This window comes from Berghia stephanieae, chromosome 3 (assembly GCF_034508935.2).
Source record: "Berghia stephanieae isolate SIO BIC M18660-M18661 chromosome 3, UCSD_Bste_1.3, whole genome shotgun sequence".
Lineage (NCBI taxonomy): Eukaryota > Metazoa > Mollusca > Gastropoda > Nudibranchia > Aeolidiidae > Berghia > Berghia stephanieae.
The window spans coordinates 31652590-31665089 of NC_088362.1; the positions used below are offsets into that span (position 1 = coordinate 31652590).

General features: G+C 41.4%; 1 protein-coding gene across 2 annotated transcripts in view; it reads right to left on the bottom strand.

Moving 5' to 3' along the window:
- Positions 1-12500, bottom strand: part of LOC144967535 (potassium voltage-gated channel subfamily KQT member 1-like) — a 192025-nt gene that overhangs the window by 103331 nt on the left and 76194 nt on the right. Inside the window, exon 2 of one of the 2 annotated variants that reach the window (XM_078904920.1) lies at positions 6763-6847. The exons of the other annotated variant lie outside the window; for it this stretch is intronic. The gene's annotated coding sequence lies outside the window, so the exon portion shown is untranslated. The remainder of the gene's footprint in view (positions 1-6762; positions 6848-12500) is intronic. 2 annotated transcript variants of the gene reach the window in all.

Sequence of the window (12500 nt, forward strand, 5' to 3'; positions counted from 1 at the left end):
CCACAAGTTTTATATATTTGAGCTTTCTATTCAATTTCCAGTCCATAGCTCACAGCGACAAAATACCGTTTCGAGACGCGGGGTCACATATTATTATGGCGAAATATGTGTTAAATGAGCTCAAAGTGCTTTATATTGAGTCTCAAACTAATAGCAACGTATAGGACCAAACAACGAGACGCCTGTAAGAAAATGTTTGCAGACCAGTGGTTATCCCGGTTTCTATGGCTTGCTACCCTTTTGATAGGACGCTAGTGTATTGTACAGTAATAATCGCTAGATCAAACAAGTCTAGCTACCCATTCACAGCTATTTGGACAGAAGGATGTGCGGCTATGTAGTCTAGTGGTATGACACTCGCTTTCGGATCGGAAGGTCCTGGGTTCGAGCCTCGCTCGGCACATAGTTGAGTCCTTGTAAAAGGCTCTTAAATTACATTGTCTCACCGTACTCAACTGTAAAATGAGTACCTCGCCGTTAACAGCGTTGTCGCTGTCGGAAATAAATTGCAATATCGCTTAACAGGCGTCATGTCTCCTTCTACATGTTACGTGTTGCTGTTGGTCAGGGACAAAGCTCTTTGAGCACGTTTAGTGGATATTGCGCTATATAAAAAGCTCAAGTTTTTTTGTGTGTTTTTTTTTTATTCGATGATTTGCAACCCTTTGAATAGGACGCTAGTTTATCGTAAAGTAACTTCCGCCAGATCAAACAAACCTAGCTACCCATTCACAGTTAGATGGACAGAAGGAGGGGTCAAAGAAAAGAAGAAAAAAAAAAACAACCTGGACTTCACCTCACCCGGGATCAATCTCGGTCCCTTTGCGTGTTAAGCCAGTACTCTACCAACTGAGTTATCGGGCGAAGTAATCATTTCACTACTGAGTCATGTCAAGATTAGCCAGTTGCCAAAAATAGATTTTTAACTCACTCAACCCTAACACCGGCTATATCCGTAGTTTAACCGGGTTAGTTTTACCCCATGCCTATTTATTACATTTTTCTGAGACAAATTATAGGCGTAGTATTAAAGCGAATGTTTTTAAATTTTACATGTCAATGAGAGTTGAATATGCACATACTCATTTTTAATACAATTTTTTTCCAATTTTGAAAAGTAGCAAAAATATCTAGGATAGTGTGAGTTAAGTTAAACCGATCCTAGCGCCTAGAGCCTGATGAACTCGGGGGTAATGCGCTATACAAATGCCATTTTATTATTATGAATTATTATCCAAAAAGAAAAGTTAATATTATTGAGCTGATATATCGCGCAATATCCACCAGACGTGCTCAAAGCGCTTTACAAGGGGTCCCTAGCCAACAACAACACGAAACATAATAAACGAGACATGACGCCTGTTAGGCGATATTACAATTTTTTTCCCGACATAAACAACGCTGTTAACGGCCAGGTACTCATTTTACACCTGAGTACGTTAAGAGAATGTGAGTGCGTTTGTGTGTGTGTATGTGTGTGTGAGTGTTTATGTGTGTGTGTGGCACAGGGGGCATCGCCTTAAGTCGTGGAATTTACGCTTGAATTATAATTAGATAAATGTATATTTTCTGTTATTGATTATTTGTTGTTTTGTTGGGGTATTTTTGCGTTCATTAATTTTTTAACTATTCTGGATTCAGGCATCGGTAAACATTTATTTCTCCAATAAACATTTATTTCTCATGTGATAAAAGAGTTCATTCCGTGACCGTCTAGAAGAAGCAGGCAGTTTAAAAGCAACCCCCCCCCCCCCCCCCCACACACACACACACACACACACTCCTCAATTCCCCAGCCCCCGTTTTGCCTTGCACCGAAAGGGACATAGCAAGTGATTAAACGATTGAAATTTTAAAACAAAAACAAAAAAACGCTGAATGCCAGAAATCCATTTAAATTTCTGCCAGACTGTCGCGTGATCTAGGCTCCCGTTGGAAATAATTATTATTTTTGAATTTCCCTAATGTGGCAGGGATAGTTTATAATGCTTTGATGTAATGGAGGCGAATCAACATTTAGGTTGTGTTTTGGGTTTTGAATTATTTTTTTTTTCTCCCAATTTTGAATCTTTGAACACGCAATCTTTGTCAGTGCACAGGGAAAAGAGGATTGAATAAAAGGAAGACGGGGGGGGGGGCGAGAGAGAGAGAGAGAGAGAGGGAGAGAGAGAGAGAGTGAGAGAGAGAGAGAGAGGAGAGGTAATGGTAGTAGGAGGAGAAGAAGAAGAAGAAGAAGAAGAAGAAGAAGAAGAAGATGATGATGATGATGATGAAGAAGAAGAAGGAGGAGGTGGTGGTAGTAGTAGTAAAAGAAGAAGAAGGAGGAGGAGAAGAAGAAGACGAATTTGAATCATTGAACAAGAATGTAGGAAGGGAGAAAGAGAGAAAAAAGGAAGAGGGGGAGAAGAAGAAGAAGAGAGAAGAAGAAGAGAGAGAGAAGAAGAAGAGAAGAAGAGAGAAGTAATGAAGAGAGAAGAAGAAGAAGAAGAAGAAGAAGAAGAAGAAGAAGAAGAAGAAGAAGAAGAAGAAGAAGAGATGATAGATGAAGAAGAAGAAGAAGAGAGGGGATAGTAGAAAAGAAGAAGAAGGAGAGAGAGAAGAAGAAGAAAGAAGAAGAAGAAGAAGAAGAAGAAGAAGAAGAAGAAGAAGAAGAAGAAGAAGAAGAAGAAGAAGAAGAAGAAGAAGAAGAAGAAGAAGAAAAAAAAGAAGAAGAAGAAGAAGAATGAAAAGAAGAAGTAGAAGAAAAAGTAGAAGAAGATGATAAGAAGGAGGAGGAGGAGTTGGAGGAAGTGGGTGAAGCTGAAGAGGATGTGGTGGTGGTGGTGGTGGTGGTAATGGTGGTGCTGGTGTTGGTGGTGCTGGTGGTGGTTATGGTGGAAGTGGTAGATGAAAAGTAGAAATATGAAGCTATGATGTATATAACACAATTATAACATAATCCATATAACGTGATTGGTGAATGGAAAAAAAATGTATGAGAATCACAAGAAGGCAGGCTGGGAGAGAGATTGGAGAGAGAGAGAGAGAGAGAGAGAGAGAGAGAGAGAGAGAGAGAGAGAGAGACGTAATCGTTAACTCGCTAATACATAGGAAGAGAGGTTGGGAGAGAGAGAAGGGGGGGGGGGGGAGACAGAGACGTAATCGTTAACTCGCTAAAACATAGGAAGAGAGGTTGGGAGAGAGGTTGGATAGAGAGAGAGAGAGAGAAGAGAGAAAGAGAGAGATAGAGAGAGAGGGGGGGGGGAGAGAGAGCTGGGGTGGGGGGGGGGGAGACAGAGACGTAATCGCTAACTTGCCAATAGATAGGAAGAGAGGTTGGGAGAGAGATTGGATAAAGAGAGAGGGACAAGAGAGAGGGACAAGAGAGAGAGAGAGAAAGAGAGGGAGAGAGAGAGAGAGAGAGATGGGATGGGGGGAGACAGAGACGTAATCCTTAACTTGCTAATACATAGGAAGAGAGGTTGGGAGAGAGATTGGAGAGAGAGAGAGAGAGAGAGAGGGGGGGGGGAGACAGAGACGTAATCGTTAAATCGCTAATACACAGAAAGAGAGGCTGGGAGGGAGAGAGAGAGAGAGAGAGAGAGAGAGAGAGAGAGGGGGGGGGAGACAAAGACGTAATCCTTAACTCGCTAATACGTGTTGCGGCGTGGGATTCGAACTGGCGATCAAATTGATACGGCACCTCCGCCTGGCTGTCAAAGGGACGCTCTGTAATGTCATCACTCTGACACCAGAAGTTCTGTTGCACAAGGCATACATTGAATCTGGTCCTCTGAAACAGGTTTCACGCTTCCAATGAGATTAGAACCAGTATTTTGACGGCACACTATTGTTCCCTATAAAGTTGATTGAAGGCTTTAAGAAAAGAAAAAATGATTTCAACCTTGATATTAAAGTTTTAATACTGCATACTACTACGAAAATTTCTAAAATTACGAATTTTTAAATATTACAGTAGAAATAAATAGACATTTTTGAGTCAGTACAAAGTGTTAAAAAGAAGACTTTGGTGGCAGAAAGCATCTATTCAGGCTTTTAAAGGCACGTTTAACTTTCTCCTACCGACCATTTTCCGGATTTTCCCCAAAACTTCACACAGAACGTATTCTAAAAATAGATTTATTTCACTCAAACATAAAATGTGTTAGTTCTTGTTATACTTTTTTTGTTTTTTTTTTTTTTTTTTTTTTTTTTTTTTTTTTTTTTTTTTTTTTTTTTTGCTAAACGAGCTATTCAAACTAGATAAAGCAAACATTTTGGTTAAAATATTATGATATACAAAAGAAATTAGATTGAGAAATATGTTTGCTGCATCGTAACAAATGTGACGATTTTCCTATGGGTGGAAAAGAGGGGATTAATAATGGTAAGTGTAAAATTGATGTTGTAAACTTGATTATAACAAGAGATGAAGTGAGTAGAAAAGTGCCAGAAGACAATGGAGAATAAAAAATTTTCGCGGCGGTGATGGGGGTTTGAACCCGCGACCTTATTGGTGCGACAACTCCGCCTGGCCGGTGAGAGCGTGACTCTACCGTATGAGCTTGATGGGGGTTTGAACCCGCGACCTTATTGGTACGACAACTCCGCCTGGTCGGTGAGAACGTGATATAGCTCATACGGTAGAGTCACGCTCTCACCGGCCAGGCGGAGTTGTCGTACCAATAAGGTCGCGGGTTCAAACCCCCATCACCGCCGCGAAATATTTTTATTCTCCAGTGTCTTCTGGCACTTTTCTACTCACTTCATCTCTTGTTGTTACCAACATAAGTGCCTGCTCCACTCACTTTTCTGAATTAAAAAACTTGATTATAGTGACTTCAATTTCTTCCCTCTGAAAATACGAATTTTTAGCTTTCATGTTGGCAGGTCTGAAAATGATCCCGAGCCCCTGATATGCGGAATGAATTAAAATTAAAACTTGAGCTTTTATATAGCGTTATATCCACTAAACGTGCTCAAAGCCGCTTTACAAGGGGTCCCTGGCCAACAGCAACACTTAACACATGTAAGACGTGACATGACGTCTGTTAGGCGATATTACACATATTTTTTTTCGGACAGAGACAACGCTGTAAACGGCCAGGTACTCATTTTACACCTGAGTACGGTGAGAGAATGTGAGTAAAGAGTCTTTTCCAATGACTCAACTATGCGCCGAGCGAGGCTCAAACTCAGGTCCTTCCGAATTGAAAGCGAGTGTTATTCCACCAGACCATATAGATACTATGCGCTTGGCTAAGAAGCTCATAACATTGCCATCCGGAAGTATAACGGACCAACACACAAAACTGTGTGTATCCATGAACTTTTATAGTCGGGTTAAAACAGTTCAGTGAGCATTACTCATAAACGCGGATGGCAAAAAACAAAAACAAAGACATGAGTGACGTCATCTTCAAACTAGCTCTAGCCGCGTTCGGTGCAGAAGAGTGAAATCATCGCTAACCCACTTTACTCAGTGTTTTATGTTTCAAAAGAATCTTTTCTGGGTTTTGTTTTAACATTGTTTGATCTCAGATCTCGCATCTTGGCAAAAAAATCTCAGATTTCTTTCAAGAAACCTACATGCACAGAGCTGCCAACTTGAAATTACAAAAATGTGACCCAAAGTTTCAAATGGTATTATGTCGGGATGAACCAGATGCTAAAAAGTCAAATTAAAGCTGAACTGGTCAAAAATATGAATTATTGTTATTTAGTTCTCTAAAATATGATGTTCATTCTCCTCAATAAAGCATATAAACTCAGCGCAAGTCTGATATTTCTGGCTACAAATTCAGTTTTCAGCATCTTAATCATCCCGACTTAATACCGTTTTGAGAAGTTGGGTCACAATTCGTAGTTTCCAAGGGAGAATAGAAAATTAACTTTAGATAGCTTTAGAAATAACCAATTTGCCATCAGCATGATCCAAACAAAACGGTTCAAAGTCCTGACTATATGACGTTATCGTCATTCGGGTCTTTGTTATTGTTTTTGCCATCCGCGTTTGTGAGTTGTTCTCACTAAACTGTAGTAACCAGACTAAAAGTTCATGGTTACACAGAGTTTGTGTGTTGGTCCGTTATACTTCCGGATGGCAATGTTGTGAGCTTCTTAGCCAAGCGCATACTATCTATAGGTTGTAAGGAATTAAACTTACCTTTTCAACAAGATTTATTGTCAAAAAAAGCGAATGTAATTCTGTAGCTGGAGCCAAACATTTGTATTTCTACGAATTTTTCGTGATAATAGACAGCTCTGCAAGACATACATATAATTTTATTTCTGGATTGACCTAAAAATGTTTATCGTTGACCCTTCTGACCACTGATGTAATGCGATATAGGAGCGTCCCAAAAGTCTAGCTTTATGTTTCAAAAGAATCATTTCTTCTGTTTTTGTTTGTTTTTTTTTTTATAAAACATTGTTGGGTTTCAGATTTCTTTTAAGAGACATATTAAATATTTAACTTATGGAACAGTCTAAAAGTTTCTCCCAGCCCCTTTATAAATAAAAAAGATAAAATACATTACTGCCGTATTCTGGAAAAACCCATATTTTAAAATTTGGCCAGAGGTTCGTCCTTCAAATATCGATCGATTTAAATGACCCTCATCTTGGCAAAAACTCTCAAACCTGGGACTTCGCGAAGTCCCAGGTTTGAGAGTTTTTGCCAAGATGAGGGTCATTTAAATCGATCGATATTTGAAGGACGAGCTTTCTGGCCAAATTTTGAAATATGGGTTTTTTCCAGAGGAAGGCAACATTAATAAATACCTTTGTACCGATGGAGACTCAAAAACATCAAAGCGCTCGTCACGTAAATAGCCACATCAACACTATAGCCAAAATATACACACATCTGGGGAGAAGTAAAAATATGAATAAAATAGAAAGGAAATGGAAATAAATAGAATAATATTATCAGTTACTATTTACTAAGTCTGTGAGTCCGATAAAGTGGGGGGGGGGGGGGGGTTGTGGTTGCTTAACTCTTTAAACACGGGTTTCGATTTTACTCTACTCCGATACATTGGGAGCGATCAAAAGTTACTGTGCACTTGGCTAAGAAACTCGCAACATTGCCATCCTGAAATATAACGGACCAAAACACAAAACTATGTGTAATATTGGTCTTTTATAGTCTGATTAATACAGTTTAGTGAGAATTACACATAAACGTGGATGCAAAAAAAAAACAATAACAAAGACCCGAGTGACGTCAACTTCATTCTATCTATCGCCTTACACTGACCAAAAAAATGACGTCAAAAGACAAGTCTCTGGCCTCAAAAGAAAACAAATCGTCAGTTGTATTCAACAGTTCAACCACTGGGAACACTTGTTTCCTTGAGCTCGACTAACGACAACTCGCTAGACGCTGCACAAACCTAAAAAGTGACGTCAAACTATAAGTCCTAGTGGGTACTTGTGTCAAGCTATAAGTTAATGAAGGCTACGGTACATGAGCGGGTGAACCAGATAGTGAATTCATCAATGGGCTTCAACAGTCGTGACGTCACTTCCCTCGTAATGACGCATAGTAACTTAGTAACTGGTTCTAAACTATCGGAACAATGGCGGACGCCCTTATGAAATACTTCTCCGACGAGAATAAAAGTGTATCCAGAGGAGAAAAACATTATAAATCTGATCATGTTTTGACTTTTATACATTCTGATCACATGACATGTGAAAAAGTTCCAGGCAGCATGAAGAATAAAAAGTACAGATTTTCTTTGTTTAGAACCAAGCTGCTCGTTGCTGGGCGGACGTGACATCAGAGTATTGAATCCGATTCATGCCTAAATTAGCGATTTGATTTTTGACCAATCAAAACACGGGATTTGTGTCACATGCCCGCTCGGACAAATATAGCTGGTTGTTTACAAATATCAAAATGGAGGACCTTGATACCACTCTGCTCTTTGTTTTAGTTTCCCAAATTCTAAATTGAGCTTTTATATAGCGGAATATCCACTAAACGTGCTCTAAGCGCTTCACAATGGGCCCCGGGCCAACAGAAACACTTAACATGTAGGACGGGACATGATGCCAGTTAGGCGATATTACAATTTTGTTTTTGACAGAGACAACGAACGCTGTTAACGACCAGGTACACATTTTACACCAGGGTACGATGAGAGAATATGAGTAAAGAGCTTTTTTCCAGGACCTTCCGATCCGAAAGCGAGTGTCACACCACAAGACCCCATAGCTGTTTTCGACTGATACTTGTGTGATTAGTGTTCACTCGACTCGCTCTATCAGACTCCTGATGATGTGCAGTTAGTTTTCTAAAAACTCACCACATCCGCCAGCCGGATATAAATAAATAAAAATAAATATAATAAAATGAAATTCCCTTTATTCATCCACACAAGAGGAAATTTGTCTTTAGGGTCTATTCAAAGGGAAGACAGGAATAACCCAGCCGTCAGCCGCAGTGCAGCGCCGCAAAGTGAGCTAGGGCAAGGTGACTTGCTCAAGACCTCACAACGAGGTGGGTAGTCGAACTCGGTACCTTTTGGGTACGAAGCAAAGACCGTACCGCTGAGCCACGCTGTAACGTACCAACACACAAAAGTATGTGTAACTATAACGTTTATTGGCTGATTGATAGAATTTAGTGAGCTCTAGTTTTTATTTTTATTTACTCATTAATAAAATTCTGGCTAAAAACAGTAACAAGTAGCTGAGAGACGTCAATTTCGTTCCTTCAATAGGTAGAACGAAGATGACGTCATTCCGGCCTTTGAAAAGATCATGGTTACACACAGTTTTGTGTGTTGGTTCGTTCTTCTACCGGATGGCAATGTCGTGACTTACTTAGCCAAGCGCATACTGTCTATCAACGTTAAAGGTTACGATTAGTTTGGGGGTTTATTTTTGTTGTTTGTTTTAGTTTTTGTTTGTTTGTTGTTTTTTTGTTGTTTTTTTTTTTGGGGGGGGGGGGGGGGGGGGGGGGGGGGGGGGGGGGTTAGGTTTGTTTTAGTTTTTTTGGTTGTTTTGTGATGCGGCTATGTGGTCTAGTGGTATGTCACTCGCTTTCGGATCGGAAGGTCCTGGGTTCGAGCCTCGCGCTCGGCGCATAGTTGAGTCCTTGGAAAAGGCTCTTTAGTCACAATCTCTCACCGGACTCTGATGTAAAATGAGTACCTGGCCATTAACAGCGTTGTCTTTGTCCGAAAAATTGTAATGTCGCCTAACAGGCGTCATGTCCCTCCTACATGTTAAATGTTGCTGTTTACCAGCGACCCCTTGTAAAGCGCTTTGAGCACATTTAGTGGATATTTCTCTATATCAAGCTCAATTATTTTTTTCAATGGGCGTAAACCTGGTGAGTATTTTACTAAGACGAATACCATCGATAGTCAAACCGGGCTTTTCGCAAAATTTAGCACTTACGGCCATTGGGTACATTCATCGGACAACTGTCCGAGGGGCGTGGTTATATTCCATTCCACTCAGTGTCGAGTTATGACTCATCCCTCAAAGTGATATCTAATGTCGATTTGACTCAACCGACGTGCGCTTACTTGCAGGTCTGATAACCCAATTCCTTTTGGGCTCTTTGTTGTATTGAAAAACTCAAACAAACAAAATGACGCAAAATATTGTCCATTACAACAATGTTAAACTAGGCCCATAAGTGGATTCGGATGTCAGACCTTCATATATGTACACGTCGGACTGAACTCATTTTTATGCCGTCCACCTCCACCAGGCCGACCTAGAGGTGCTATGCCTTTAGTTAAAATTTTTAAAACTCACAACATCTTCCAGCCAGATATCACGTACCATACACAAAACTATGTGCGCTATGTGGTCTCGTGCTATGACACTCGCTTTCGGATCAGAAGGTCCTGGATTCGAGCCTCGCGCTCGGCGCATAGTCGAATCCTTGGTAAAGACTCTTTACTCACATTCTCTCACCGTACTCAGGTGTAAAATGAGTACCTGGCCGTTCACAGCGTTGTCTTTGTCCGAAAAAATTGCAATATCGCTTTATAGGCGTTATGTCCCGTCCTACATGTTAAATGTTGCTGTTGACCAGGGACCCCTTGTAAAGCGCTTTGAGCACATTTAGTGGATATTGCGCTATATAAAAGCTCTATTTTTTTTTTTGAAACCATAAACTTTTATAGTCTGATTAAAACAAATTAGTGAGAACTACTCATAAAAATGGCTGACTAAAAACAACAACGAGGAGCAGAGTGACATCATTTTAATTCCTTCTATAGATAGTATGAAGTTGACGTCACTCAGTTCTTTGTTATTGCTTTTTGCCATCCGCGTTTATGAGTAATTATCACTAAATTATAATTACCAGACTATACTTTTAACATTCAAGGTTACACAAAGTTTTGTGTGTTGGTCCGTGATACTTCCGGATGGCAATGTTTTGAGCTTCTCAGCCAAGCGCATACTATCTATACCACAATACCACAAAGCCGAACGAATCAGGCCTCGCCGTTAAAGGGTTAAAAATCGAAAGTGTCTCACTAGGCCCCTAGTATGGAATTCCCAATCCCTCTCACCCCCTCCCCCCCCCCCCCCCCCCCCCCTTTTTTATTTTTTTCCTCCTTCCCTCCCCATCCCCGTTTTTCCATTCATAACCAACGCTCCCTCGCCCCCCCCCCCCTTCCCCAAACCCTCCTCCTTCTCCAGCTTCAATCCTCTCACCTCCCCCCCCACCACCACCACCCCCATACCGCTTTACCCTCAATCCAACAAATTCCTCCCCCCCCCCCCCCCCCCCCCACCCCTCTCCTCCCCATCCTTCCATCAACTACCAACACTCCACCAACCCCCCCCCCTCCCTCATCCCCCCCCCTCTCCACCCCCCCCCCCCCCCCCCCCCCCCCCCCCCCTCCCTTCTCTCCCCTCACCCCCCACCCCCCCCCCCCCCCCCCTATTTTTCATATCACTCCAACTTGCATCCACAAACGTACTTTTCACTCGTATAATAGTGTAAATGTAGCTGATCGAAGTTCGAAGAAATATATAAATAACAATGTGAAATTGAATGTAAGCTTCAATTTAATAAACGAAAATAGATAATGTGGACGTTTTGGGTTTCCCCTTTATCAACAAAACAGGATGAATGAAACACTACAGACGAATGAGATAATGTGATAGTGGCGTTGTAAAAGATGAATTCACCTCACCACTGTGAAACCAGAAGATCAGTTACACAATTGCACGTATCCAGTTCTCAGGGGGAATGATTTCACACTTCCAGGGAGATTGGAATCTGTATTTTGACATCACATGTTTGTTAACTATTCCTTTATTGATGAGACTGAGTTTTTCTTTTCCTCTTTAACTAAAAAAAGGCTTAAATAATTCATAACTCTAATCACACATTTGGAATTTAATGTATATATTCTTCGTCTAGCTCATTCCGACAGCAGCATACCAGAATGACGCGATGGGTGCCATTTTGGCACTCCCATTCACGCGACCTATTTATTGGACTATCGATCATCAGATGCCAATCAGCATTCAGACAATTTCATTGATGAAATAAAATCAGATAAAGTAATAATAAACATTGACAAACAAACAAACAAAAATGACCGAAAAGCAATAATGTGGTTTTGTTTGTGTTATTAAAAGTCATTGGGATTATTTCATTTCGCCTGATAAGGTGACAATGCAGAAACACACAGAAAGGAGGGGGGATGGGAGAAGAGAGAGAGAGAGAGAGAGAGAGAGACAGAGAGAGAGACAGAGACAGAGACACAGAGAGAGAGACAGAGACAGAGAGAGACAGAGACAGACAGAGAGAGAGACAGAGAGAGAGAGAGACAGAGAGAGACAGAGAGAGAGACAGACAGACAGAGAAAGAGACAGAGAGACAGAGAGAGACAGAGACAGACAGAGAGAGAGAGAGAGACAGAGAGAGACAGAGAGAGACAGAGAGAGAGACAGACAGACAGAGAAAGAGACAAAGAGAGAGAGAGACAGACAGAGAGAGAGAGACAGACAGAGAGAGAGAGACAGAGAGAGAGAGAGACAGAGAGAGACAGAGAGAGACAGAGAGAGAGAGAGACAGACAGAGAAAGAGACAGAGAGAGAGAGAGAGCAGCCAAGCACGGGTGGGTTCAATAAGAGTCGAAAGGGTATGCAAATTTTTGTTAATTTGTCAATATGCTGTCAGGTGTGGCTATGTGGTCTAGCGGTATTGATATTCGCCTTCAAACCGGACAGAGATGCATATACGAGATGGAAGTCGGTTTGGACGAATTCAATCCCTCGTGAGGGCGGGGACATACACTCCTATAAGCTTAGTGAGACGTTTCCCTTGCTTCGATACCAGTAAGAGGAGATACAGGGTGGCTGCGAATCGGCTTCGGTCGAGGAGCTGCCTCACAACATAGGCGCTTCATTAATGGGGACTTTCCACCTGTCCTATATGTACCCGATGTGGGCAAGAACCCGAAATCGCAGAGCATCTAGTTGAACGGTGTGTTGTGACGATGCTACCGGGCGGGTTCGCGACAGTGCAC